Source organism: Heteronotia binoei, chromosome 21 (genome assembly GCF_032191835.1).
Source record: "Heteronotia binoei isolate CCM8104 ecotype False Entrance Well chromosome 21, APGP_CSIRO_Hbin_v1, whole genome shotgun sequence".
Taxonomy (NCBI): domain Eukaryota; kingdom Metazoa; phylum Chordata; class Lepidosauria; order Squamata; family Gekkonidae; genus Heteronotia; species Heteronotia binoei.
In genome coordinates this window covers 147,610,759-147,637,718 of record NC_083243.1, presented here as the reverse complement: position 1 = coordinate 147,637,718, position 26,960 = coordinate 147,610,759, and the positions used below count along the sequence as shown (strand labels likewise).

The 26,960-nt window shown below is 42.7% G+C and overlaps 1 protein-coding gene across 2 annotated transcripts in view; it reads right to left on the bottom strand.

Moving 5' to 3' along the window:
* The window catches only part of INSC (INSC spindle orientation adaptor protein), a 340,369-nt gene extending 315,043 nt beyond the window's left edge, over positions 1-25,326 (bottom strand). Inside the window, exon 1 of one of the 2 annotated variants that reach the window (XM_060262945.1) lies at positions 25,237-25,326. The gene's annotated coding sequence lies outside the window, so the exon portion shown is untranslated. The remainder of the gene's footprint in view (positions 1-25,236) is intronic. The other variant, XM_060262946.1, reaches the window with a different exon arrangement.
* Positions 25,327-26,960: the final 1,634 nt, after the last annotated feature.

The window sequence follows — 26,960 nt, the reverse complement described above, 5'->3', positions numbered from 1 at the left end:
CAGGATCTGCTGCCAAAAGGCACAGGGATTTGCAATGCCCTGCACATTTTACATGACATATTTTGTTCCAACTCTCCCACATGCAAATCCATCTGTAAATGTCCCAGGTTTCTTTATGTACCAAAATTAGTAGGTAAAGAGCATGTTCAACTTATAGGATAGCTGAATATCTTGCTTGCTATTCTAAGCACTAGATGGGGATTTTGTATGGGCTAAGAAATTAAAGAGCAAATTCTTGACTAGTTTAGTTTTTAGTTTAGTTTATTTACGATTTATATCCCGCCCTTCCCACCAAAGTGGCTCAGGGCGGCTTACAGCATATAAAATCTAACATAAAAATATTAAATTTAAACATTTTACACAGTTAAAACATTAAAAAAGCATAACAGCAGTCTAATAAAACTACACTCAGTTTTCAATGCCGGTTAGTTATAAGCCAGCTGGAAGAGGGCTGTCTTGCAGGCCCTGCGGAACTGGGCAAGGTCCCGCAGGGCCCTCACCTCTTCCAGCAGCTGGTTCCACCAGGAAGAGGCCATTACAGAGAAGGCCCTGTCCCTAGTAGATTTCAAGCGGGCTTCCTTTGGCCCGGGGACGACGAGAAGATTTTGGGTTCCCGATCTCAGTACTCTCTGGGGAACATGTGGGGAGAGACAGTCCCTCAGGTAGGCAGGTCCTAGGCCATATAGGGCTTTAAAGGTAATGACCAGCACCTTGTACCGAACTCGGTATATTATTTTGGCAGCCAGTGCAGAACCCGGAGCCCCGGCCGAATGTGCTCCCGTCTTGGGAGCCCCAATAACAACCGGGTGGCTGCATTCTGCACTAACTGCAACTTCCGAGTTCGGCACAAGCCCCATGTAGAGGGCATTGCAGTAGTCCAACCTCGAGGTGACCATTGCATGGATCACCGTTGCTAGATCGTCACACTCCAGGAAGGGAGCCAACTGCCTCGCTCGCCTAAGGTGAAAAAATGCGGACTTGGCAGTGGCTGCTATCTGAGCCTCCATCATTAAGGAAGGCTCCAATAGTACCCCCAAGCTTTTGACCCTGTGCGTCGCCATCAACGGCGCACTGTCAAAAGCTGGCAGGGGGATTTCCCTTCCCGGACCCCAACGATCCAAGCAAAGGACCTCTGTCTTCGCCAGATTTAGCCTCAGCCTGCTCAGCCTGAGCCACCCAGCCACGGCCTGTAATGCCCGGTCCAGATTTTCTGGGGCGCAGGCCGGCCAGCTGTCCATAAGCAGATAGAGCTGGGTGTCATCAGCGTACAACCCAGCCCATACCTTCGGGCAATCTGGGCAAGGGGACGCATATAGATGTTAAATAACATCGGGGAGTGAACCGCACCCCGAGGCACTCCGCAATCAAGCGTGTGTCTCTGGGACAGTTCACCCCCAATCGTAACCCTTTGTCCCCGACCTTCAAGGAAAGAGGAAAGCCACTGTAAGGCCAACCCCTGAATCCCCGCGTCGATTCAGAAAGCAGAAAGACAGGGATTATTCTTGCTTTGCTTTCAATTTGCAGTGACTGAAATTTTATTCTTAGCAAATTCTACTGTCATGCTGTATGATGAGGATGGGAAAACCCAGTATTAGTGCCTATATGATTCTCCAATGGGGCCAATACCACTGAGGACGCTAGGTCAATCCTGCTCCCCCCTATGCACACCCTGAGATGGTCCTAACTAATAAGGGTATGCAATTATGTACTGTACTTCCTAAGTGACAATGGTCTGGGATTGTGCCTAATCCTTTTTTAGTATTTGTTTAAGCACTCTGTTAATGAGAACCTGAGTCCCTCTGGAACATCCCTGTTTACAAGGATGAAGCACAAAATACATATCAAATTATCCAGACAGATGCCTTTTTAACAAGGAAGGGATGAGATAGGACAAATCCACTTTCCTTTAATAGACTTTTCTATATACTGAATTTTTCTATTCCTATTTTACACTGTTAAGAATGGATCTATTTGAAAGAGCTGAATGAAATGTTCTTTCTATATGCTTTTTCCAAATTCACATTAGTTTTTAATAAGGGGTTCCTATTTCTTATTCTCACTTACATCAATGTCCCTTTAGTGCTATACAAGTGCCATGGGAGAACTGATAAGTCTCTAATTTTGTGGCATTCTAAAACTAGACTCCAAGTGCTCACAATCTTGTTCATTATATGCTTACATAAATGGCTGTTTGAGTCCACTATCATGCAAAACAATTTCCAAAGGAAACTCTTCTATTAAAGCAGAAATCATTGTTTCAATTATTTTCCATGAAAATATTAAATGAATTCAATGTTCCTATTTTAAGATGCACCTTTGTTAGGTATTGCATTAATTGATGGGCTAATTTTGACACTGTTTTATTCTACGCCCAGTGATGTTGCTATCCTGTTTATGGCTTTTAAATGCCCATTTAAAATCTTACTCAAGGAGACAACAAAATTATAAATGGGTGTTTCAAAAAGACTGTGATTAGGGATTAGAACACTTGGATTGATCCTTATATCTTGGAGAGTGGAGTGATTTCAGATGTCAAATTATAACAACACACATTGGTAATGAGACAGGAAAACTAGCTCTCAATTCAGCAGTCTCTCTTTCTAATATCCCTTTGAAATTCCTTTGTAAGAGCACTGCTACTCTTAAATTAGCAACTGAAAGTTGAGGTTTTTCTAACGTCAGACTTGTGTCCATTTATTCTTGCATCCTACTGGAGTGAATCCTCCTGGATGGAATTGAGACTTAAATTTCCGATCTCATTACCAATGCTGCTAATCTCCACACCTACTACCCCTCTGCATATCACCCCTAATCCAATCAAGAATGATTATGATCATTAATCTACTATTCCCATTCAGCATCTGAAATCACCTTTATAAAGTTTTTATCTCCACTACCTCATGTTATATTTTATAGCATGCATGACCCAGACCAACAAAGAGACATTTGTGTCAAATCCATTCCTCATAACAAATGAATCTGGCATCTCTGCCTTATTCCGTTGCCTTGTCCTGGGGGAAGCAAACAGCCCTCTGTGCAGTTTCTCTGGTGATGGTATTTGAGGCAAGATGTTCTTTTGTTTAATCCCCATGCCTCTTAGTATAGTTTCTGCTCCAAGTTGGCTGGGAGACAGGGAAGAAAGGTTTGGGTTTGGGTTTGTTTTTTGGTGTGTGTTGCATTCAGTGCAGTGGAAGTGAACCCATGCAATTGCCACTATGCCTCTCCCAGGCTCTTTTTTTAACACCCCCTCTTCAGTACTCATTCATTCTCTGCTCTCCTTTCTGCAGTCTTAAGCAGCACACCAAGGCTGGAAGTGACCTTTTTCTTCACTGTAGTACAAAAAAGGTCATGGGTTTTGCCAGGTGCTACATCCCCTCCCTAGTAAATGCTGAGGAGGCTTGTGTTTTCTCTGTAAATTAAGCTGGCTGCTAGAGTCACAGAGAATGTGTGTGCATATTTACCAGGAGACACCAGCCCTTATATTTCTGGCTGCTTAGGAAGCAGCCTGTCTGTTGGCCTCTCCCCTTTGGCTTGCAACCCTGCCCAGTAAGCCAGCAAAAAGGAGCCGGGGGAGGGGGCAAAACAGAGAGTAAAGAGCACATTTCTGCCACTTTCAAGTTTCACCAGGAACAAATGGCCTTCCCTCTCAGCAAAGGGCTGGGGCTGCAAGTGCAGATGGGGAGGGCTTGCCTGTCACCTTGACCTGGGGGAAGCAAGCAGCCCTCTGTTTGTGCAGTTTCTCCTGTGATGGCATTCAGGGCGATATGTTCTTTTGTTTCATCCCCATGCCTCATAGTATGGTTTCTGCTCCAACTTGTCAGGGTGGGGGGAGAGAAAGGGGTTTTCATGTGTGTCTTAATGTTTTAAGCATGTTTGTGTTTTAAGTAACAAATTAATATCTTTAATTGTGTTTGTGTTTATATCTCTGCTATCTGGCATTACATTTTATGAGACACATGGCAACAAAGTCCCATTTATGTTGGATCTATAACAAATGAACTTGATGCCTCTGATCTAAACTGAGTTAATCACCAGTTCACATAAAATGTTCTTCCTCAGTTCAAATACAATGTTTTTATATGAAGTACAAGAAACAAATATTGAAGAATCACAGAATGTAGTCACAAAAATATTAAACTTTTCAACTCTTATTTGATTTATCTAGTAATATTTTGGAGTCCCGTGGCATAGAGTGCTAAAGCTGCAGTACTGCAGTCTAAGCTCTGCTCACAACCTGAGTTCAATCCCGGCAGAAGCTGGGTTCAGGTAGCCGGCTTATGTTTGACTCAGCCTTCCATCCTTCCGAGGTTGGTAAAATGAGTACCCAGCTTGCTGGAGGGGAAAGTGTAAATGACTGGGGAAGGCAATGGCAAACCACCCCGTAAAAAAGTCTGCCATGAAAGCATTGTGAAAGCAACGTCACCCCAGAGTTGGAGACAACTGGTGTTTGCACAGGGGATTACCTTTACACTCTTAGTAATATTTTACTTGCTATGTAACTAGCTGCTTGAGTAAACAATCCATACTAGTTCCTTACACAAAAACAGATACACAATATCCAATTATCAGTTGTCAGAAGGTTATCATGTCAAACCTTTTGAGGAAGAACAGATACTTTGATCAGGTAGCAGCAATGCCCACCAACGTGTTCTCATGCAGGCGATCTGCATTAAATAGCCCTTGACTTTTTCAAACCAAGCCTTCTCTAGCACACCATAAACACCTTGTTCTTTTCTTCTATTAACAAACCTAGCTAACAATGCTATTTTTCATTTAAAGCAGTGACAACAACATTGCTGGAAGTTCCCTCTACCTTTGAAGGGGGACCCCTGAATAATTAATGAATACCCCTATAATAATAATAAATGAAAATATACTCTTGTCTTTAGAAACAAAAAGGGTGTCTGATGCAATGTGATAGAAGCAGACAGCCTCCAATGGGTGTGAATTGCAGATGTATATCGGATAACAAAGAAGGCCTAGCTGGGAAGCTCCTTGCTAAAAGCTGATAAGGCAGAAGGGAAGGGGAAAATGGGAAAGTACTAGAAGAGGGGGTGGAGGAATGTTGAATCAGATAACTGGGGAGGGCCTGCTTGCTGAGCTTACTTTATGCTTAAAAAGGATGCTCTGAGAAGTGTGGGGGGGGGGGTTCAGTATTTTTGGAAGCCTTGCTGCTCAACTGGACCCTGCTATTGGTGCCAATAATAAAACCTCGTTTCAATCAGTAATTGTGCGGCCTTGTTATTCCACTGCTACACCTTCATGGCAAAACCTGAAAGAAGAACTGCTGCTGAAGAAAGAAGGAAGGGTCCAATTCCACCTTGGATCAAAAATGAAGCTTCACAAGACTTTACAAAGTCTTGTAAATGCAGAACCCTGACCTGAGATTTTAAAGAGATCTGGGCCTAAATGATCATTCCCAACTATCCTCTGGCTTGTTTGGCCAGAAGAGCAACCGACCAAGGCTTCAGCTGTCTGTGCTATATGGATGGTTGGGAGAGAAAAAAGTCAGTTCCTACTTGATATGGGGCAGGGTGATTAACAGGGTTTTTTTTTAGTTGCCCAGGTTTACTTTTTCGAGGTTCTCTCTTTTGCCACAAATTTGGCTGAGCTGTTTGAAAATGCACATTAATCTAATTTAAAAAAAACCCTAAGTATCTATGGTCTACAGGGGCTAACTGATGTGAACATAAATCACCACTATTATGGACAAAATAGGAATGCATCATGAAGGCCATTTTGAAAGAGATGAGCTGGAAGGACTGGCATAACTGGAGATGCTGAAATGTGGGACTGTTTTCTATGGAAGCAAAGTTATTGTATGATTAACAGAGTTGTAGGCACCTCAAACAGGAAACCGACCCCATATTAATCTCTCCCCACAACAGGAACTATTCAACAGCTGTATCTTTGGGTCAGCTGTGTGGTACCAAAAGGAGACTGGAATCACCTAGCCATGTCATTTAAGCAGGTAACTTATTAGGAATAGTTTAGCACTCCACCATGGTGTAGGCTAATGATTATGTTAAACCATATTGATTCAGTAAAGTTGTGGGTTGCTTTAATCTCATCCACTGTTATCCATCTTTTATTTATTTTATCATATTTCTATCCCACCCTCCCCTGCAAGTGGGCTTAGGGTGGATTACAACAGAATAAAACAATTGAAAACATTGCAACATACTCAGTTAAAACCAACACACACCAAATACCAGAGTCTACAAGATGGCAATTACAGTTAGACTGGAAGTCCTACATGAATCCAGCATGATTCAAGATTTGCTCAAGATGGACCAAAATATCAGGGAGTGTACATGACCACCATCAGTTTCACAGTTAAATTAGTGCAACTCCATTAAGTAAGTGGGGCAAGGTAGAACAGGGTGAAGCAGGGGAGAAGGATGCAATTTGGACACCCGCCACCTCAACCAAAGGCCTGGTAGAACAACTCCATTTTGCAGGCCTAACAGAACTGTAATAGGTCCTGCAGGGTCGTGATCTCATTAGGAGCACATTCCACCAGGCAGGGGCCAGAGCCAAAAAATTTCTGGCTTTGGTTGGGGCTAAAAAGATGTCTTTCAGGCCAAGGATTACCAGCAGTGTTCCCTCTAAGCTGAGTTAGCATGAGCTAGCTCGCAGATTTTTAGCCTCCAGTTCACACAATTTTGTCTTAGATCAGGAAGGATGACCCCAGAGCACAATAATTTATGCAATAGATGACAACTTTAATGCCAGTAGCTCACAAAGTAGAATTTTTGCTCACAAGACTTCAGCTTAGAGGGAACATTGATTACCAGTAGGTCTTTCTCTTCCATCCTCCAACTTGTAGTATCTAAAAAGCTAAATCACAACTATTTGGGCTAAATTTAATCTTTCAAAGATATATTTATAATGATTTTTATATAAAAACACAAAATTACTCTGACACTATGGTGATAAATGCAAAGGAAATCTATTGCTTAACATATTAAAAAGAGTTGCTATTTATACTTAGGATGAAAAGCAACTATTTATTGGAACAATATGAAGAGTCTTGAATAAATTACCTTGCAGAAGCTCAAATGCAGGTTATAAAATGATCCACTTTCTTAACTGGCAGATACCCCAGAGTCCATCAGGACTGGAGTGATGCCGACTCATTTTATCTGAAGTTAGTCATTTGTAAGCATCCTTGGATCTAGATACAGTTAATTGCCAAACCAATAGACTATAATCGAATCAAATTTACTAAAGTATCCTATGAATATGCTGAGTTCTTAAACAGCAAAGATTAAATGGTTCTATATAAACTAAATTTAACCTACAACGTCATCTTATATCATCATAGAGAATTAATAAAAAATACTATTGTCGACACTTAAAAATGTCATAATGAATTAACTTCATAACAGTGGGAAGTTCTAAGCATTTGTGATCCTATAACAGTATATAGTCCTTTTATATTAAATATATTGAGGTCTTCTACATAGCAATGACTCCCTTTGGTTTGCCTGTTGTTGCTGTGGCTGCCAATTCATAGCAATGACAATATGGCTTCCAAAAGCTGGGTTTACCTACACTTTCTCTGCCTTGGTTCTCCACAGCTTCTATTTCCCCCTTGTAACTTCCAGGCTTCGGATTTTCTCCTGAGATACTCCAGTCCAGAGTCCACAATCCAATCCAGCAAATCAACCAAAATACTATTATCAATGAGAAGGCAAAATAGCCTGGATTAATGATAATTAGCCAGGCAAACCAACATTTTGTGAAAGATAACAAGATACAACAAAAATAAAATCAGCTAAGATTTACTCAAATTGAAAAGGCAGGGCAGTACCCTGCCTAAAAGACACCTGATAAGAAAACTTTTCCCCTCTTGGCTTTTATCCTTGGAGCAAACTATTAACAGGCTGCCCCCTCCCTCTATCCAGTCCAGCTGCTAATTAAGATGACTCAGCTATACAGCTCTTAGCAAGATGAAAGTTGGTTCATTCCTGCAACAACTCGCAAGGTCAGTCCTCCCTTCTTTTATCCCTCATTCAGCTCTTTAGTGTTGCTGTTTTGGGCCACAGACGGTCTTTTCCTTACACCAGGAACATTTTCTTTTACAAAAATCAGTTCAAACTGGATTACAATAGCACTGCAAAATTATAGTGATCTCTTGTCATCATCTGATCGAGCTCTTTAAATCCGCACAGGCAACACTAGCATGTTGCATTAAATTGTTCATCTGACTGTGGCCTTAGTTTTTTTAAAAACACATTTTAAGGAAGAGATATGCAAAGAAGCAGTGAATGACTGCTGGTGTTCCTATAGAACACCACCACTTCCAAGAAAACATTTCTGGTGCTATGGGCACAACTATGAGGGGAATTTAGGGCACAAAGACAGTCTAAACTTAGTGGCTAAAACAAATCACACACACACTCACTACCAAGCATTTTACAAGACATCCTGAGATAGGGGCCCCAGCCTTGAGAGCCAAGCAGTTTCCCAGCTCCCAGGAGGTAGGCCATTAACTTTTGTTTCTTCAGGAGTCTAAGCATACATTCCTCAGGTTACATCAAACAGATTGCGGCTCCCATCCAGAGACAGGCTGGGCTCCCATCCAGAGACAGGCCTTGCGTCTGAGGGCTGTTTTGCCTCCTTGCAAGGAGGAAGAGTGGGCAGGGCATCATCAGAGGTGGGGGCGGAGCAGGCACACCCTAGAGGCAGGCTCTGCTCCCTCCTCTCATTCTTTGCCTCGTGCTCAGGGAAGGCAGAGTGCAGCTTGTGTGCTCTTTCCCTGCACAAGGCCTGTTGCCAGTCACCGCAATTTTTTGGGCCACAGTGGTTGGCGCGTCGGACTTTGCTGTGGCTGCTTGTAGCAAGCCACGGTGGACTTCAGGAGGAGTCTCATTGCATCAGGAGCATCTTTGGGAGCATCTTCGACGCAGCGGTTTGTCGCTGACCGTGGTGTTTTTGCTCAGCCGTTTTTTTTGTGCTTCCCCTTTTTGTTTTAGGGTATCTTGCGGTGCCTCTCCCCTTTTGTGCGTGCTGTTCACCCCACCTTTTTTTCCCTCTGTTAAGCCGGCTGAGGAACCAACTCCCCCCCCCCCATCCCATTTATATAATCTTCTGGGGGAGTGCATGGTTACTTCACAGTGTGTGGGGCTGTTCTTCCAGACAGCACAGTTTGGAAGGAGGCCTTAGCTAATCGTGGGTTAAATTGGGTAGCCATTTTATTGGAGCTGTTTGATTCTTCCTCCCTGTTGCTGGGCAGAAGAGTGACCATTTTGTGGATAGCTCAGGGAGGCCATTTCAAGGACAGCCTTTTTATTGGGATTCTTCCTCCCTGTTGCCAAGGAAAAGAGTGGCCATTTTGTGGCTTGCTTGGGGTGGCCATTTTGAGGATAGCTTTAACGTTCATCACCTGCCTCCAGTAGGGCGGGGGCCACATCAGTGAGGGCAGTAGACGGGCTTGTCATTGTTACTAGGCACATTATCATGTCTAAGGGACAGGGCAAATCCAAGGGCAAGTGCCCTGCACTGAGACCGTAGCGGCCTGTTCCTAAGCGGTCAGCACCTTTGCCTTCATTGTCTGATGAGGAGGATGGCACTTTCGAGCAGTCTGTGTTAGCCAGAATAGTCGCTTCAGAGGGGTTGAGTAGTAGACAACCGGTCGTATTGGGTGTAACGAGCCTGACTTCCAAGGCAGACAAGCAGGCTGCTAAGAAGCGCTTCCAGGAAGAAATCCTTAATCTTTTGTTTTCCCTTGAAAGCAGGTCTTCCACGGACAAAACGAAGGGTGTGTTGCCTCTTCCAGCGGAGATGCCCAATGCGAATGCTTCACAGAGTTTGCAGTTGGGTAGGGGTGAGTTTGCACAACACACTACTACAGCTTGGCCCTGGGGGCCGTGGGGGCAGTCAGCCACCTTCGGGCCAGTTGCCAATAGCCAGCCTGCAGCTTTTAATAATTCCCAGCCTTGGGCTTGGGGCTTTAACCTGGCTAACCCTTGGGGAGGCCTGCCCAGCCATTTCCCAGGAGCGTCCGTGGCACCCTATGGTGGCTGGGGTGCTTATTACGCTTGGAGTCCATCATACTCTGCTGTGCCAGCTAAGGCTTTACCTTTTCGTGATCTGGCCTTACCTCTTGGGGATCACTTGTTGCCGGCCACCAAGGATAAGATACTGAAAGGGGAATCCGTGGACCTATTCTCTCTGCTCTATAGGGAGCTGGAGAAAAAGGATAAAGAGGATTTGGATGATAGGGAAAAGGAGAAAATCAAGAAGTGGAAAGTTGACAGGATATGGGCAAACTGGGTGCCCGGGTTCATTATTTATGCTGGAATTATTGCCAGGTCACAGCCATGGCGGGCCACATCCCTTTTTCAGGATTTCGACATCATTTACAAAAGCTATGCTATCTTTACTGGCCTGGCCTGGCTTCAATATGATGAGGAATTCAGAATGAGGGCGGCTTTGAACCCAGCCCTTCAATGGGATCAGATTCAGCGACAGCTGTGGCTGCAGGTTATGTCTCTAGCATGACCTAACCTGGGTGATAGGTCAGACAGTGGACATGTTGTTCATCACACAGCCACTGCTTCTGGTGCCCACAGCAGTGCAGGGCAGGTGGTTTAACCCCACCTGCTTTGTTGGGAGTTTGGGTCCCAGGGGGTGTGTGGTAAAAAGAACTGCCCATACAAACATGAGTGCCCTCTTTGCGGGGAGTCTCATCCCTTCACAAATTGTTCCGGGGTAGATTCAGGTGGGGACAGCGCAAGCAGGGCCTGGGCGGCACAGATAAGCCATTTGGTAAAGGGTCCCAGCCCAATAAGGGTGACAGTGCTTGAGGCACGGCTCTGTGATTATCCAAGGGATGAAGATCGGCTTTATTTGTTAAATGGTTTTAGGTTTGGGTTTAGAATTCCTTTTTAGGGCCCCAGAAAGCTATTGATGGCCAATAATTTGAAGTTGGTTGTAGGGATGGAGCACATAGTTCATCAGAAGATTGGGAAGGAAATAGTCGAGGGTAGGGTGATTAGCCCATTTTCCGCACCCCCTGTGAGTACCTTGAGGGTCTCCCCATTGGGCCTGGTGACTAAAAAGTCCCCAGGTGAGTTCAGATTGATTCATCGTTTATCTTACCCCCATGGGGAATCAGTGAATGATGCCATACAGGAAAATTTGTGTATTGTGTGGTACACATCTTTTCACCAAGCGGTGCAGAGGGTAAGGCTTTATGGGGTAGGGACTGAGTTGGCAAAGTGCGACAAAGTCCGCCTTTTACCTCCTACCGGTTCACCCTTTGGATTTGGATTGCTGGGTTTTCATTTTGAAGGGTGGTTTTATATGGACAGGGCCCTGCCCATGGGGCGCTCCATTTCTTGTGGGCGGTATGCCGCCGGGCTTGTTTGAGCAATGTGGTTCTTTATATGGATGACTATCTATTTGCAGGCTTCTTAGGCTCCAGCCAGTGCACCCATTTGATGGCAGCCTTTGCAGCGCAGTCAGCGGAGCTGGGCATTCCTCTAGTCCATGAGCAGACAGAGGGCCCTACCCAGCGATTGTTGTTCCTGGGGGTTCAACTTGATTCATTCCAACAAACTTCACGCTTCCCAAGGGACACAATTCTAGGTCTGCAGGAAATGGTTGCTCAGTTTTTGCTGCGGCAAAAGGCAACCTTGAGGGAGCTGCAGCAGTTGGTGGGTCACTTAAATTTTGCATGTAAGGTGGTAGCTCCTGGTCGCCCCTTTTTGAGGAGGTTGTGTGAAGCAATGGTGGATTACACCAGCCGCATCACCAAATCAGGATTTCACGCAGCATGCGGAAGGACCTTTTATTATGGAATGAGTTTTTAACCTCCTTTAATGGTGTCTCCTTTTGGAGGGCTGAGTTACAGCTGGAAGCTAAGCTACAAATTATATGAGACACAGCGGAGTCCCTTGGGTTTGGCGTCTACTTTCGCAGACACTGGTGGACAAAGGAATGGACCCAGGAATGGGTAGATGCGGGGTGGAACAGAGATTTGAGTTTCTTGGAGTTCTTCCCGATCTTGGTAGCCATTTGGTTGTGGGGGAATGAGTTGGCAGACCACACAGTCCACTTTTGGGGCGACAACTTAGCCGTGGTGAATGTTATCAGTTACCTCACTTCCAAATCCCTCAGGGTGATGAGGCTGGTGCGGGCCTTCACTCTCCGTTGCCTGAGGCTTAATATTTTATTTTTCGCCAGGCATGTGCCTGGGATGGCTAATGGGGTGGCTGACATTCTCTCCTGCAAACAGATGCAACGGTTTCGCCAGCTGGCCCCAAATGCAGATCTTCTTCCGACAATGATGCCCCCCAGGATATGGATGATTGGCGGGTCAAGGCCAGCAGAGCAATAAGACTCGCCATTGCTCCTAGTACCAGAAAATCATACAACAGGGCAGTATGCCAGTTTGAAAATTTTAGGAGCAAAGTTAGTTACCAAAGGGGATGGCCCCTTCCGGTGGAGCAATTACTCCACTATAGTGTATCTTTAAGGTACAGGGGATTAGCAATTCAATCTATTCGGGGCCGGCTGTCTTCGTTGGCCTTCGCTAGTAAGGCTTTGGGTTTCCAGGAGAATACTGGTGACTTCTGCATGAAGAAAATGTTGGAAGATTGGTCTAGAGAAGTTGGGCCCAGGCAGGATTCTAGGCAACCCATTTCCCCTGCAGTTCTTAGGGGTTTAAGATTGGTCTGGGGCCAGGTGTGCATGTCGAAGTACGAAATGCTGCTCTTTCACACCACTTCTCTCATGGCGTTCTTCGGGGCTCTCTGGGTGAGTGAGCAGGTGGCTCAGTCCAAATGGAATGTTTAAGGGAGGGCCTTGATGGCCCAAGACATTCATCTGGCTGGCAGATCTGTATATGTTACAGTTCGTCGTTCCAAGTCCAGTCAACTGCAACGGGGGGATACTATTAGTTTGGGTTCCTGTTCTGATGTCAAGATCTGTCCCATAGTGACTTTAACGCGATACATGGCTGCTCGAGGTTTGGGTGCCAGCCTGTTGTTCTGTCATGGGGACTGCAGTCCCCTGACAAAGCATCGGTTTTGGACAGTGACGTGCAAGGCCCTTGCTATGCTGGGCCTGTCGGGAGATAAGTTCGGTACCCATTCCTTCCGTATTGGAGCAGCATCTACGGCTGCTGCCCTGGGGTACTCCCCGCCTTTCATTCAGAAGCTTGGTAGGTGGCGTTCCTCGGCCTATAAGGGCTATGTTCGCCCTCTTGCACTGCAGTAATTGGCATCACGTTATTAGGGGGCTATGTTATTCATTGTTTCTTCTTTTCTCAGGTGCTGTGGTCTGTGAGGAGAGATAACATGTCCTCATATGCGGACATAGCTTTGTGTTTTGGGCTGCCTATCGGGCCAGGAAGACTTCGGCCGGGTCACAGCTGGGGCTCAGCAAGTGGGCCACCATTGAATCGTGTGGACAGCGGGGTCTCCATTGGTCAGGCCTGTTGCCCCTCTTGTTTGAAGATGTGCATGTGTTGCTGCCACATGCTGTGGTGATACATCTGGGTGGTAATGATTTAGGCCTGCTCAATGGAAAAGCCCTTGTGTTGCAGGCCAAAGATGACTTTAGAGTCATCAAGAGGCATTGGCCGCAGGCTTTGATTGTGTGGTCGGCCATTATCCCACGCCGGGTATGGCATGCAGCTTGGGACCCATGGACGATTGAGAAAGCTTGCCGCAAAATCAATTTAGAACTTAAAAGAGTCCTCGAGGCGGGGTTGGGCCACTTTCTTCCTCACCCTGGGATCCAGGCTGATTGCACGGATTTATACAGGAGCGATGGTGTACATCTTTCGGACAAGGGTAATGACGCCTTTTTAGAGGACTTGAAACTTTGGCTTAAGGAAGTGCTGGGCGTTTAGTGGGCGCAGCTGCCTAAGCAAAGACTTGGCCTCGCGGTGGCTGGGTTTTGGCCTAAATTTTTGTTATGCAGCTCAGTGAGCACCTGTAGCACCCCAGTTTGGGGGCACAGGGTCTCGCTAAATCATTCCTGGACCGTGCAGGATGGTTGAGTGATTAAGTGAACTGCCTTGGGTTTGCATGGATTGATTTGCCCGTTAGCCGTGAGGCTGGGGGGTGGAACTCCAGGGCATAACCTTTGCTAGGCCGCCCAGGTATGAGCCATGTATTTTGGCTATACCTAGGGGCAGGGTGGCTCACCCATCATGCAGTAGGGGAGGGGTATTTCATCCCCTGGCCCTGCCATGCTGCCTGTTATGTTATAGCCCTTGTGTTAATGTAATAAAGAAAGAAAGTGGCCCTTTAGTTACTCAAACCCTTGTGTCTGTCTCTTCCTTCTGTCTGGGGGGGCAATGCGGCTCCCATCCAGAGGCAGGCTGCACAAGGAGGAGGAGTGGGCAGGGCATCATCAAAGGTGGGGGCGGAGCAGGCACACCCTAGAGGCAGGCTCTGCTCCCTCCTCTCATTCTTCGCCTCGTGCTCGGCCCTCCCTCCTGCCCTTGATGCAGTGTGGGCGACTGCTGGTTGCTCTCAGTTTTGGAGGACCGGGTAGGAATTTTTCACCACTTCTGTTTTGGCTGTAGGAAGTGGTGTTTTTTGCCTACCTCACATTGCTTGTAGAAGGGATTGTGGGATTGGCTTGAGTGTGGCTGGTTAAATAGGTCAGTCACTTTTTAGATTGGCTGGGTTTTGGCCTAAACCTTCGTTATGCAGCTCGGTGAGCACCTGTAGCACCCCAGTTTTGGGGCATGGGGTCTCGCTAAATCATTCCTGAACCATGCGGGACAGTTGAGTGATGAAGCGGACTGCCTTGGGTTTGCATGGATTGATTCGCCTGTTAGCTGTGCGGCTGGGGGTTGGAACTCCAGGGCATAACCTTTGCTAGGCCACCCGGGTATGAGCTAGGGGCAGGGTGGCTCGCTCATCATGCAGTAGGGGAGGGGTATTTCGTCCCCTGGCCCTACTGTGCTGCCTGTTATGTTATAGCCCTTGTGTTAATGTAATAAAGAAAGAAAGTGGCCCTTTAGTTACCCAAACCCTTGTGTCTGTCTCTTCCTTCCGTATGGGGGGGCAAACAGAGAATGGCAAGGAACCTGACAGCAACCCAAATCCAAGCCTTATATCTAGTTGCTTGAAAAGGTATAAAACTATGGACTACAATGAAAGTTCACACAGACTACATTTTTTATAATTTAATTCTGATTAACTCCAATAGTACTAGTGATTAATCCTTGGGGGTTGGGAGATTCTTTCTCCCTGTACATAAATTCACTAGCAAATAAAAGCATTGATACACATTCAGTTGCAGGAAGTTGAAAGCACATAAAAACAAATTTAACCAGAAACCACTGAACTACAGACTCTCAACTGATGGTGGTAATGTCAACCAAAGAGAGAGGAAATCAATTCTAAATGAACTGCCTGGAACACAGTATTCTTGCATTGTTCATAATATACTGTTTCTCCACAGGAGACCAATGCACACTCAGCCTCATGTACGTTATATTCCATTTTACCATGTTAAGAGATGTACAGTCTACAACCTGCATTGTAATCGGACCATGCATCATCTGATCGTATTTCAGTACAAATAACTAAATAAAGAACAAGAAAAGGCATACATACGACAGTCTTCATTCAAGACACTTACATTTGTGGCTTTGAATCCATTTTATCTGCTATCAGTCACATCAAAGTGAAAACATTTTCCCCTCTGGAAAAATAATGAGGACAATAGAAGAAACATTTTCTATTTGCCAATATAACGGATGAAACATTTACTTTCTACTTGGTGTAAAGTAACAGCCAGCTTATCAGACCTGATACTGATCCTCCCTAGAGGATTTCAGTGAGCATATCATAGAGGTACAGGTCAAAAGAACTAAGGAACTAAATAAAGACAGGCAGGAAGAAGAGATAAAATAGGGGGGGGGGGTTTACAACCTGGAAAAATATGTCTGTGTTTCTTATTGATTCAATTCCTAGTGCTTTAGCTGCTGTTAAAAACACATTCACATTCACTATGTGCACTTCGGACAGCATAGCTTCTGTAAGTATGCACTTTGTGGGTTTATTTCCTTATTTGTGCAAGTGATTTATGAGCACAGTAAAGGAGATGTAAATGTTGAATATGTGTTATCATTTTCTTGTTGAAATGGGAACTAAAAGGTTGGAAGGGAAAGTCACTAAAGGAAAAGCTCGCTAGCTGAAAAGAGCTACCCTGCTTTCATCTCTTTAGAAGCTATAGTAGTCAAACACAAAAGGGCTTCAATAGAAGAAGACACTCCTTTCTGGCTGCACATCTTTTTTATTATTGTAGATTGTATGTAGGAGTCATGTGACTTGTAAATGTATATATGAATTCTCTGTGAAGCGTGGTTTATCCAAGGATTGTTTTTCCTAAATGCCACAACACTGAAATATCACGGTGGATGCAAACTAGGTTTACCATGATCCTTGCTCTTTCCACCTTCCTTCTCATGCAGAGTACAATGGAAAACTTCCTGGTAAAGGGAGCCTTCAGTTAAATGTGAATTTTCTTTTACATCCAAGTGCAGGAACCTTAACAAACTGAAGTTTGATTCTTCCCCACAAACTAGATCCAGGTTGTAGGGAGAAAAACCCTAGTTTCCCCAGTTTTTCAGGCATTGTGGCATCTGACTATACCAGAAAGCTTTTGATTGCAATCCATGTATGAGGACAATGGAGAGAGGACAAGGAAAGAGGTCAAGCAAGCTGTGTTCTTGCCCTTTGTGAAGAAACAGAAGATTGTTATGACATCTGGGAGTGACTGTGCCATTTTCATCAGCATTAACCTAGTTCATAAGTGCTCAGAAAAACCCAGTTCTCAGAAAGGAGAACCTCCTCCACAACAGAGAGGGCCTGAAGTAAATGATAACTTAGTAGGTGAACCCTAGTCCACAGTATTAGTATCAGCAGGCCTCCTTGTTGTCTCATCATCAAATTGCCTATTAAATGGCAAGGAAATGTCCACACTGAGCCTCTGATTCAATTCTGTTCCATTTTTCTTCTAAAAAGGAACTCAAGACAGTTCTTTAGCCAATTTTTCTTCCTTATACTTCTGAAATGAATCCTGAAGGAGTCACATTTCCAGTAGTATTTGTATTATCTTATTCCTATTATAGTTACACAGAAGAGGCACATACTTAAGGACTTATCTGTTTGCTAGTAACAACTGTAATGAATGGAATGTTGTTAACTGTGAGACATTTCAATATTTCTACACATTCTAGATGACCAAAACTGCATTCCATGAAATGGAGCAAGTTACTCAAGCCTAGACAGACATCAAAATTAGTACCTCTCCTGAGCAAGGCAATGGAAAAATCAGTCTACTTTGAATGGTCCCCACCTCATCTCTGATGCACATGACCCAGTAGGTCTTTGAAGCCCCCCCCCCCAATTTTGTGTGCCCCACTCTAAACTCTGCACATTGGTCTAGAATCTAATTCATTGGTCTAGATCTTTGAGGAGTTATACAGATGTTCTCTTTACTTTTCAGATTCTGGACAGATGAACCACCTCCTTCCCTTGGAATAAGGACTGGGTGAGGAGGCTTTGTCAATATTCAGTTGAAAATTTTGATAGCCCTCTTCACTTAACAGGTATGAAAACCAAAGAACTCTTGTGCATTTTAAATTATAATAGAAATAGAAACTGTACATTTCTAGATCTTCCCCAATTCCCATACTTGTCTATTCTTGTGTGCTTACAATAGTTCATAGTCATCAGAGACTTCTTCTGGATAAACTTCCTCCACAGGATCATCATTTCTCTCACACTATTTAACATTTAAGTACTACTTAACATTCAAGAAAGACAAAGGACTTCGTCATATTCTAGCTGCTGAGATTCAAGGACTATTCCAGGTCACAAAGTGTTAATATTCCAGACAGTGGCAGTAAATCTGAAGGCAGAGGGTCCAAAGGTACCAGGGGTGGTGCATGAAGTTTCTTTAAATTCATGTGTCCCCCCCCCCCCAATAGATTCTGTGCTCCTGTACAACATCTTTTTGGCATGAAGTTGATAAGCTAATAAATTTTCCAGTTCAAACGCAACTAATCTTCAATGTTAACATTAGAACACAAAGTTTGAATCCCATGGCACCTTTAAGATCAGCAAAGTCCTTGAATAAAACTCTGTTGGTCTTAAAGATGCCACTGGACTCAAACTTTGCTCTAATGTTAACATTGAAATTTTAAGTTATATTCCAATATACTAGACAATACCTAAGCAATGCAGCCAAACCATTAACACGGTAGTCAAGAATTGTTCATGTGCATTGGAAGCAAGATTTGTTCAATTTAGCATTCAGAAAGCAAATAATGCTACTCCAGAGATCTTCAAAAATGTTTGAGAAAAGATCTTGAAATGTATGCAGGTATGCCATTACACAGTTACAAGTGAGGGTAGAGTTCAAGAAGACCCAACTAGTTTGCTAGCAGCAGCTGAATACCATCTGGGCTGAGTTTATGACGGATTTCTCACTAGCATTGTTCCACCCCCAGGCTTCTGTTTTTCCCAGTGCAAGTGATTGATTTTCCACCAGTTGCTCCGTGGGTACATTTTGATTTGCGGCTTCGTCCAGTTCCCCTTGTAGTTTTGTGATGCTGCCTTTTAAGGATTAAGAAACCACAAGGGGAACTTGAGAGAGCTGTGCATCAAAATGTCCCTGTGGAGCAACTGATGGGAAATCAATTGCTTGCATTGGGGAAAAACAGAAGCCTGGGGGTGGAGCAACAGTAGTGAGAAACTTATATATTTCTCCTCTTCTTCTAGGTAGTTAAGTCTGAGTTCTTGGCCAAAGCCTGAAAACTGACAACCCTTGTGTGACTCCCCTTTCCACTCACACAAAATGTCTACCACCCTCTTTAACAAGTAGATTGGAATGTCACACTCACCACACTTCTTGTCTTTTTTAAAATATAAAGAGAGCCATGACCACTTCACACCTCAGGTCCTCTGCATTACAGACAGGTTAGCCCTTTAATAACAAACCCTCATTCACACAGCATTATTGGGATTGGCGCTCAAACACTTTTCCCTTCACCCATTTGCCACAATTTAGTCATACCTTATCATATACATATAGACTGAGATGTTAAAATGTATTTGTGCGCTTCTTTTCCTTTGACACACAGCCCACAGGGTTAAAAAAAAGGTTAACTTTTATTTCTGGTATGAACCTAACACTGAGGAAAATAAGGTATAAGTAACCACTCTTCATTTCCATTGAACTTTTGAGCTCAAGTCTAGGGAAGGGCATGAACCAGAAAAATGTTATTCAATGTGGTTTGTAGATAAACCACAGACCAAACTGAACCAGGAGGTTTGTTCACAAACTGGTTAGTGGTTCATGGCCCTGCAAACCCCTTTGAAAGGGATCACAGAAAGGCAGGGTTCACAGAAAGCCTAAAAAACAGCTGAGCAGTGGGGAACACACAGTTTTTTAAAAAACCACACAGCCAAATTTCTGGACAAATGAGTACCAACTTGCAGAGGATTTCATTCATATGTTAGCAGGAACTTTCACATGGCAGAGTAGCAGTGTGCCTCTTCAGTCAGCACACAGATGGATGAGCTAGGATCATCTATTCAGCTGGCTTTTGGGCTACCGTCTGCAGTTTCTTTAAACTGCTGAGTGGGAGGGAGCACCTCCTCACAACTCAGCTTTTGGGGGGCTATCTTCTGCAGTTCCTTTAACATTTAAAGATACTGCACAAGACAGCCCAAAACAGTTGCGGCACTCCCCCCACTCAGCAGTTTTTGTGGCTTTCTGCTCCATCCATGAACCACCTCAAAGCGTTTTAAAAGTTTGTGGACATTTGTGACAAAAGGCCTGCCACAAACATCTGTTCATGAACCATGAACAAGGCCAAATTCATGATGAATTTTGCTTTGTGGTTTGATTTGTGCCCATCCCTACTCAGGTCATATTCTTGCAATTGGGATCCTTTAGTTACAAATGTATTATTTTCAACCACCTCTTAGCAGCTCTTCTGCACAGTTTCACTCAGTTCTCCCCCTCTCCCAGATCCCAAGCTGCCAACTTCTCTGCTACTAACCCCTAACTGTTGTTTTCAAAACAGCTGTTTTCCGAGCCCGTCCCCCCTCAACATTCTGTTAGCTGTAATTGGTTGGGACCCCAACTTACCCACAGATCCCATTTGCAGTCCTGCACTATGGGGAGAGCCAATGGACATGACAACAGCCATGGCTGGCCATATCCAGCAAGGCAGGACAAGTTGCATAGGCAGCTCAGGAGCCAGATGGCAGCAATGGTGAAAAACCTGGCCCTCCCCTTCCCAGGTGGGCCTGAACTGGGCCAGGGGGAGGGGCCACTGGGGGGGAGAAAAGCATCCCATGCAGCCCGGTTAGCTCACCATTCTGTCAGCTCTCATTGGTTGCTTTTAGAGAGAAGTGGAACCAAGCCTGACCATCACCTTGGTTCTTAATCAGTAACTTGCATTCTATGATAGCCAACCCAATCAAAACTCATTCAGGTTGTGTGTGTGTTTAATTTAAATTATTTTGTTTAAATTGTTTTGGAAATTTCTGTAATCTGTTTTCAGTCCCTAACTGCCATAATAACAATAGATAAATGAAAATAATTTACTTTTAAAAAACCAAAAAACTTTCTCTTCTCTTACCTGTACTTTGTTTTCTCTTGTGTCATTTTAGGAATGAGGATCAACAAATGCTGTCTGTGAACTGCAGAAAATGCATTGAAAGAGTTTTTTTCTTAAGGTGAAGTGTGTTTTGTTGAAGTGAAGATGTTTAACACAACACACCAATCATTTTTTAAAAACCACATAGCCAAATTTCTGGACAAAGGAGCACCAACCTGCAGAGGATTTCATTCATATGTTAGGAACTTTCACATGGCAGACGAGCAATGTGCCTCTTCAAGTTAGCTCACAGATGGATGAGCTAGGGTCACCTATTCATGTGATTACTCTTTTTTAAGAAAGAAGGAAAAGACTGTCAGTTGTCCATTTGCTTGAAAACATTCGTGCATTGCATCACCTGTGCAGTAAAAGGGTGGGTTCCTTCCTCCTCCAGCCCCATCATTATCTTTGGTAACAAAGCCCTAAGTAATCGTTCGTTAATTTAGCATGTACTAAGGTCCACCCACTGCAACTTTTTACTTCATTTCTCCCTGTAATTATGTGTATATGTGAAAAAAGGCTCTCTGAACAGAGGTATGCTGTATCCATGAACATAACCCGCCATCGTACAGGTTACCAAATGTCGCCATAGCAACACATAATGGAATGTTTTCAAACAGAATCCCAAACATGCTCAAATCTCAATTCTGCTTTTGTTTAAAAAACAAAACCTCTCTTCACAATTCAATGACGAATTCTTTTTTAAAAAAATGAGTGCCCAACTAGGATTTTATAATATGATTAATTTCTGTTATTTAACAGTCTGCTTTCTAGATACCTTAAAACAATAAAGTAATTGTATCTCATTAAAATTTGAGCTGTCTAGCAACAAATTAGATTTTGCTAATGATAGATACAGACAAGACCTATGATGGTATATCTGCTGTCTTTAAAAGAGACACAGGAACATTAATTTCAGGATCCAAGGTATATACTTAACTGGGTATAGTGCTCTCGGTTTACAGGCTTTGGCCATAAAATTCTGGTTTCAGGCTGATTGACAGGGTAGGTAGATGAAATGTCAATGGACTCAACTTTGATGAGTTCTTTAAAAGCCCTTGTTCTCCTACTACCACATATTGAGGCAAGACAATAGGCAGTGCCTTCTTAGTTGCAGAATGCCCTCCCCTAGCCACTGATCTTTTGCCGTATGTAGTTGGTTTCTGGAACCAAGTGAAAACATATTAGCTTGCTCAGACCCTTAGCTGATTTGTTGGTTGATACATGGGTTTTAAAAAATGTGTACAATATTGTTTTTAAATTGGTTTATACTGTAAAGCTGACCCAAAGTCTTAGGGGCAGGGTAGAAGTAATTTGTTATTCTTGTGAAGTGAATAATATATAAAAACCACAGGACTAGAAGCCTCCTGCTGGCAAGCTTTATTGCCTCCCAAAAGTGGGAGAAAATGAAAAAAAAACAACAACAGTGATGTTGTCTCTGTTGCTCTAGGAAATGCCAGATGCTCTATAATTTTATCATAGGGTTTTCAGCAATTCCTCAGTTCAGCTTTTGCCACTTCTGGGTTTTACCCTGAAATGATATAGCAACATTACTGACCTCACATGCACAACCCTATGTCCTGGGCCCCCTATATCCTGGGCCCCAGCTCTCCTGCCAGCCTACACATGACTGTTTCAGCACACATTTATAGATACTGTATGGAACTGTTCCTAGTGGCCTGCAAAGGTAATAGTAATGCCATTAACACAGCTATTCAGGCCTCATTTTGGGCAGGAGCTCACAGGAACGGTGCTCCAGGACCTGTAAATTTTATTGTGCTCTTTCTTGCTTGCTTCTGGGCTCCACTGTTTGAACCACTTTGAGAATTTTACTGAACTCCAAGATTTGACAAACTTTCTAATATTTCCTCCCACACACAAAAAAATGCAAAAATAACCAAAACATATAAAGCAGACAGATGAAAATCTTCATCATGCTACTGTGGCCACATAGGAGAAAGTAATTTTAAAAGTATGATGGGAGCAAGGTTTTATTATGACAATTTTAATTCAAGAAGCATTTTAAGGTAGATGTTGAGCTGATATAATTTAGTATACCTTCTGGTGATGTCAGGGGTGTGTGGCATATGCAAATGAGTTGTGCTAATGAGCTCCCACATGTCTTTTTCTATGAAATAACCCCAGCTGCTATTCAATATGATATCACTATATTCTTCCCCATGATTTCACTGATCCCTATCCTAAGAATCTCAGAGTTTAGTATTACTGGGTTTCCAGCATCCCAAGTTTGTCGTTTAGTGCCACTTATTTTTAATTTGGGGGGGGGGGGGTGATGGATGCTGGAAATGTCATAATTTAATACCACACATTCTTTTAACATAATATTTTTTAAAAAAACAGCAAGTAAGAACCTCAAGAAAATGCATGAATTTTTTAGCTTCCATGGCCCCAGGCATCCAAACAAGTGAAAATTTAAGCTCTCTGCTTTATTACAGATGCTGCATCTGTCAGTAGCATGAAGTGACCAAGTGGCCAAGTCAGCCAACCTACCAAGCCTCAGTGGAGACCACAGTACACATATTCCTCTTGAACTATTTTGTGTGAACAAAGCAACATTTATGTTTCCCCGCTACAGTGCATGTTACCAGAAACCCAGATCTGAGAAAATGCACTAGTGTGTACTAAAGATGAAAAAACATGCATATTGCCTTGTTCAATAAGTTGACTGTGTGTATTAAGAGGATCTGTCTTCCTGATATGCAAGCCTGGAGTGCTAAAATTATAGCGATTGGAAAGGACTATACTACCGCTTACTCATATATAGCACAATGCTTTCATATTTCGATCCCTTTACCCTCTGCCTGATATGTTAATAATTCATTAATATTCACATTTTGCACTACAAACATAGTAGTGATGCAATAGAGCTCTCATTTTCCTATTTATTTATCCCAGCTTTTTCCTGTGAAGTCTCCAGCCTTGCATAATGAATCTGCAAAGTCAGGAACCTTTGATGGGTAGGGAGCAATGTCACCCAATTTCATGATGTAATTTCCAGTTTGTACCTGGAAGTGAAGTCATGACACTCTGGGAATCCGCTCTTCTTTTTGTGCATGTGTGTGTGTGTTACCATAGAAATGTGTGATTTCTCAAGAACCATCAAATAATTTCTGAGTACAAACCAGAAGTGATGTTGCACATCTGCTTCCTCCCCTTGCTGCTATTGGACTGAACAGCTCCAGTGAATCCTGGAGCCTGGGCGTGGGAACTCATCACCTGCCCTTGGGAAGATGGCAATCCTAGTGAGGCTTCAACAAATAATCAATGGGAAGACTGTTGTGTGTTGCATTTGTGTAACACTACAACTTGCAACATTGCCCTATCACAAGAACTTTTACATCAGTTTCTATTCCTTTCCCAATTTCCACAGAAAACAAGAGTGACATTATATCTATACTTCACATAACAGACAGAACAGAAGCATGACAAGTTGCTTATATATTAACACTTTTAAAAATTAATTTAACTGCTTGATTTCTTCAGATTTAAAATAAAATTCATTACAGCAGCTTTTGATGTTATAACATATCATATTAAAATATAAAGTACAATTAAAGCAAAATAGATCCCATAATTCCAATGAAAAAATTTAAGAATGTACTTCAACTCTTCAGTTGAATTAATAGGACTTCACTGTGTTCAGCTTTGACTGGTTTAAGCAAATATAAAATATGAAGAAAAAATAAAATTAATGCTCGTTTTTTTTTTACAAAACCCACTATTTTTACTTATTCAACAATAACAGCTTCACATCCTCATTTACGTGTATTAGGGTTTTTTTTAGTTTGTTAGCAACTCATAAGATATTCTGCATAAACTGTTAAGAAAAAAGTTACTCTTAGGGTCTTCTCTTTCAATAAATTTTGTAGAAGCAAAACAAGTCTTAAAGCATCTAGCAAAACAGATAACCCAACACATTTAGAGAAACTTTCTGTAGCATGAAGAAGTCTTACAACAGCCTTTGCGGTTAAAAATAAAATTCTATTTGTATAGAAAACCTGAGATAAAATGCTGCACAGCTTTTTTTAAAGATTCGTCAAGTAAAATCAGTTCATCCTGATCATTACTATTAAGTCCTTGCAAAAACTACTGTTGTATCACAGGCAAGGTACAAATACATGACACATTCTCCACAGATCATTGCATTATTTGGCTGTAGCTCATCAGCAAAAACAGAGGTTTTGTTACTGTTTGTTTCATTTAATTTACCAATTAGTTTTGTTATGCTTCAAATGCATACGGTACATCTTGTGCTACCACCAGAGTCAAGACAGGAGCTGAGGATTCAGTAAGAAGCTGTACAGTAGATGGCTCTGGGGCACAAAGTCTTCAAACTTTCATGATTATTTTTACAGATTTCTGCTACTTGGCTGTGTAGAAAAAAACTATTGCTGAAATAGCGAAAAATGGTCAAGAGAGAGAGTTCGATAATACCTTGGAATTATTGTTTTAGTGCTAAGATCATTAGTGGTGTTTTGTTTACCTACAAGCAGCTGTACATTTTTTAAAGGCTTTAAGCTGAAGTAACCCCTCCACTCAAAACCAAACAAGTTAATACTCACCCAATTAAATGACGGTATGCTCTGGGACTATGGGGAAGCTGAGAAGATAAGGTGACCAAATGATAAGTAACAGAAGACTTCAATAAAGCAAACAGATAAAACCAGAAGTTAACCACTGTAAAACCCGTCTTCATTCACTTGCCTGACTATTCTTGAACACTAAATGCACAGCACAAAAAGTCACTTTCAGCACAGAAAGTACATCCTCCTGTCAGTCAAACACTACATAGTTTCAACTAGGCATTCATCCAAAAAGACATGGAATTATTCTATTTTTGTCTCCCATTGCAGTGGAAACATTTTTACAGATCTGTGGCAAGGGCTTGAATTTTTATGGTGGTCAGTTAGAGGAGGAGAAGTGTAATTAAAGGCTCTGTTAATGTTAAACTAGCCAAAACAGAAAAAGGAACTGAACACATTTTTACAAAAAATAAAGATGCAATGATTTTGAAAGGTCAAAAGAATGAAAAGAACTAACACCCATGCTAAAATGTCAGAAATTATATATTAGAAGAAATCTGTAAATGCAATTTAATAACAGCCTTTCAGCATTTCTGTTAAGTTACTCAGGGCAATAAACTGTGGACTTCAATTATTTCTAATTTGATATCATTTTGCCATATGTCATTAAGACACATGCAGAAGCACAAAGGTATACTACCACCAAAAGAGATTTTCAGAAGCTATTCTCATTTTGTTTAATGATAACTCACCAAGCATTTTTAAACACAACTTTTAGAAAATTAGTATCTATTAAGAAATTTATGGAGAGAGGAGTTTCTTTTTATATTTATTTACATTTGGGGGTAATTTGGAACTTGACTTAAAAGGGCCATGCGATCCTAGGTCTTCTGACAGATTGGCTTGTTGTACTTCATCTACGAAGCCAAGCAACTTGCCTATAGAGATCAATGACCACAATTTAGATCTAATTAAATCTTTGAGAAGACCCTTCTGAATGGGGGGGGGCTTGCTTCTGAATAAACTGCATAGGGTTATCAGGGGTAGCTTGCCAGTTTGGTCTGCACCCATAGGGATATCTGAAAGAACATCAATTAATCAAAGAGTGTATTTACTATTGAAGAGAACATAATAGTGGAATGTGGAGAAGAGTAAATATCACAATATCGCTTCAGGTGTAGGGGCTGGGAATAAATTTAATGGATTTTGATTTCAGCCATTAATTATGCTCCAGCAATTGCTCTAGCAATTTGGGAGGGACAACTCTATGGTTTGGGAAGTAGTGGAATCTACCATTAGCACCAAATTATTTTAATATATTTTAATTGTTATACTGTTTAAGGTTTTAATTAGTTAATGCTCAATATTTGTAAATGTTTTTTATTGTTGTAAGCCGCCCTGAGCCTGCTTCGGCGGGAAGGGCAGGCTATAAATCCAATAAAATAAATAAAATAAAATGGTACAATAGGTACCATGGAGTTTTTCCTTCCCAAATTGCTAAAGCGTCTGGGAAAACATAGAATTTTCCCAGAAATGCCCAGATCGGCCAGTGAGTGGCATTGCCGGCATGATGATGTCACTTCCAGGTGACATCATTGCATTGCACACCTGTAAAAGATCCCCCTCTAGAGGCCGCGGGGGACTTGGCAATCCTACTGTATGAACCTCCTTCTTCCATATCCAACCCCCAGCCAATAGACTAAGGGTGTTTTTACACTGGCAGTTTGCGACTCTCTATCACTGCATTGGAAACTCACCTTTTA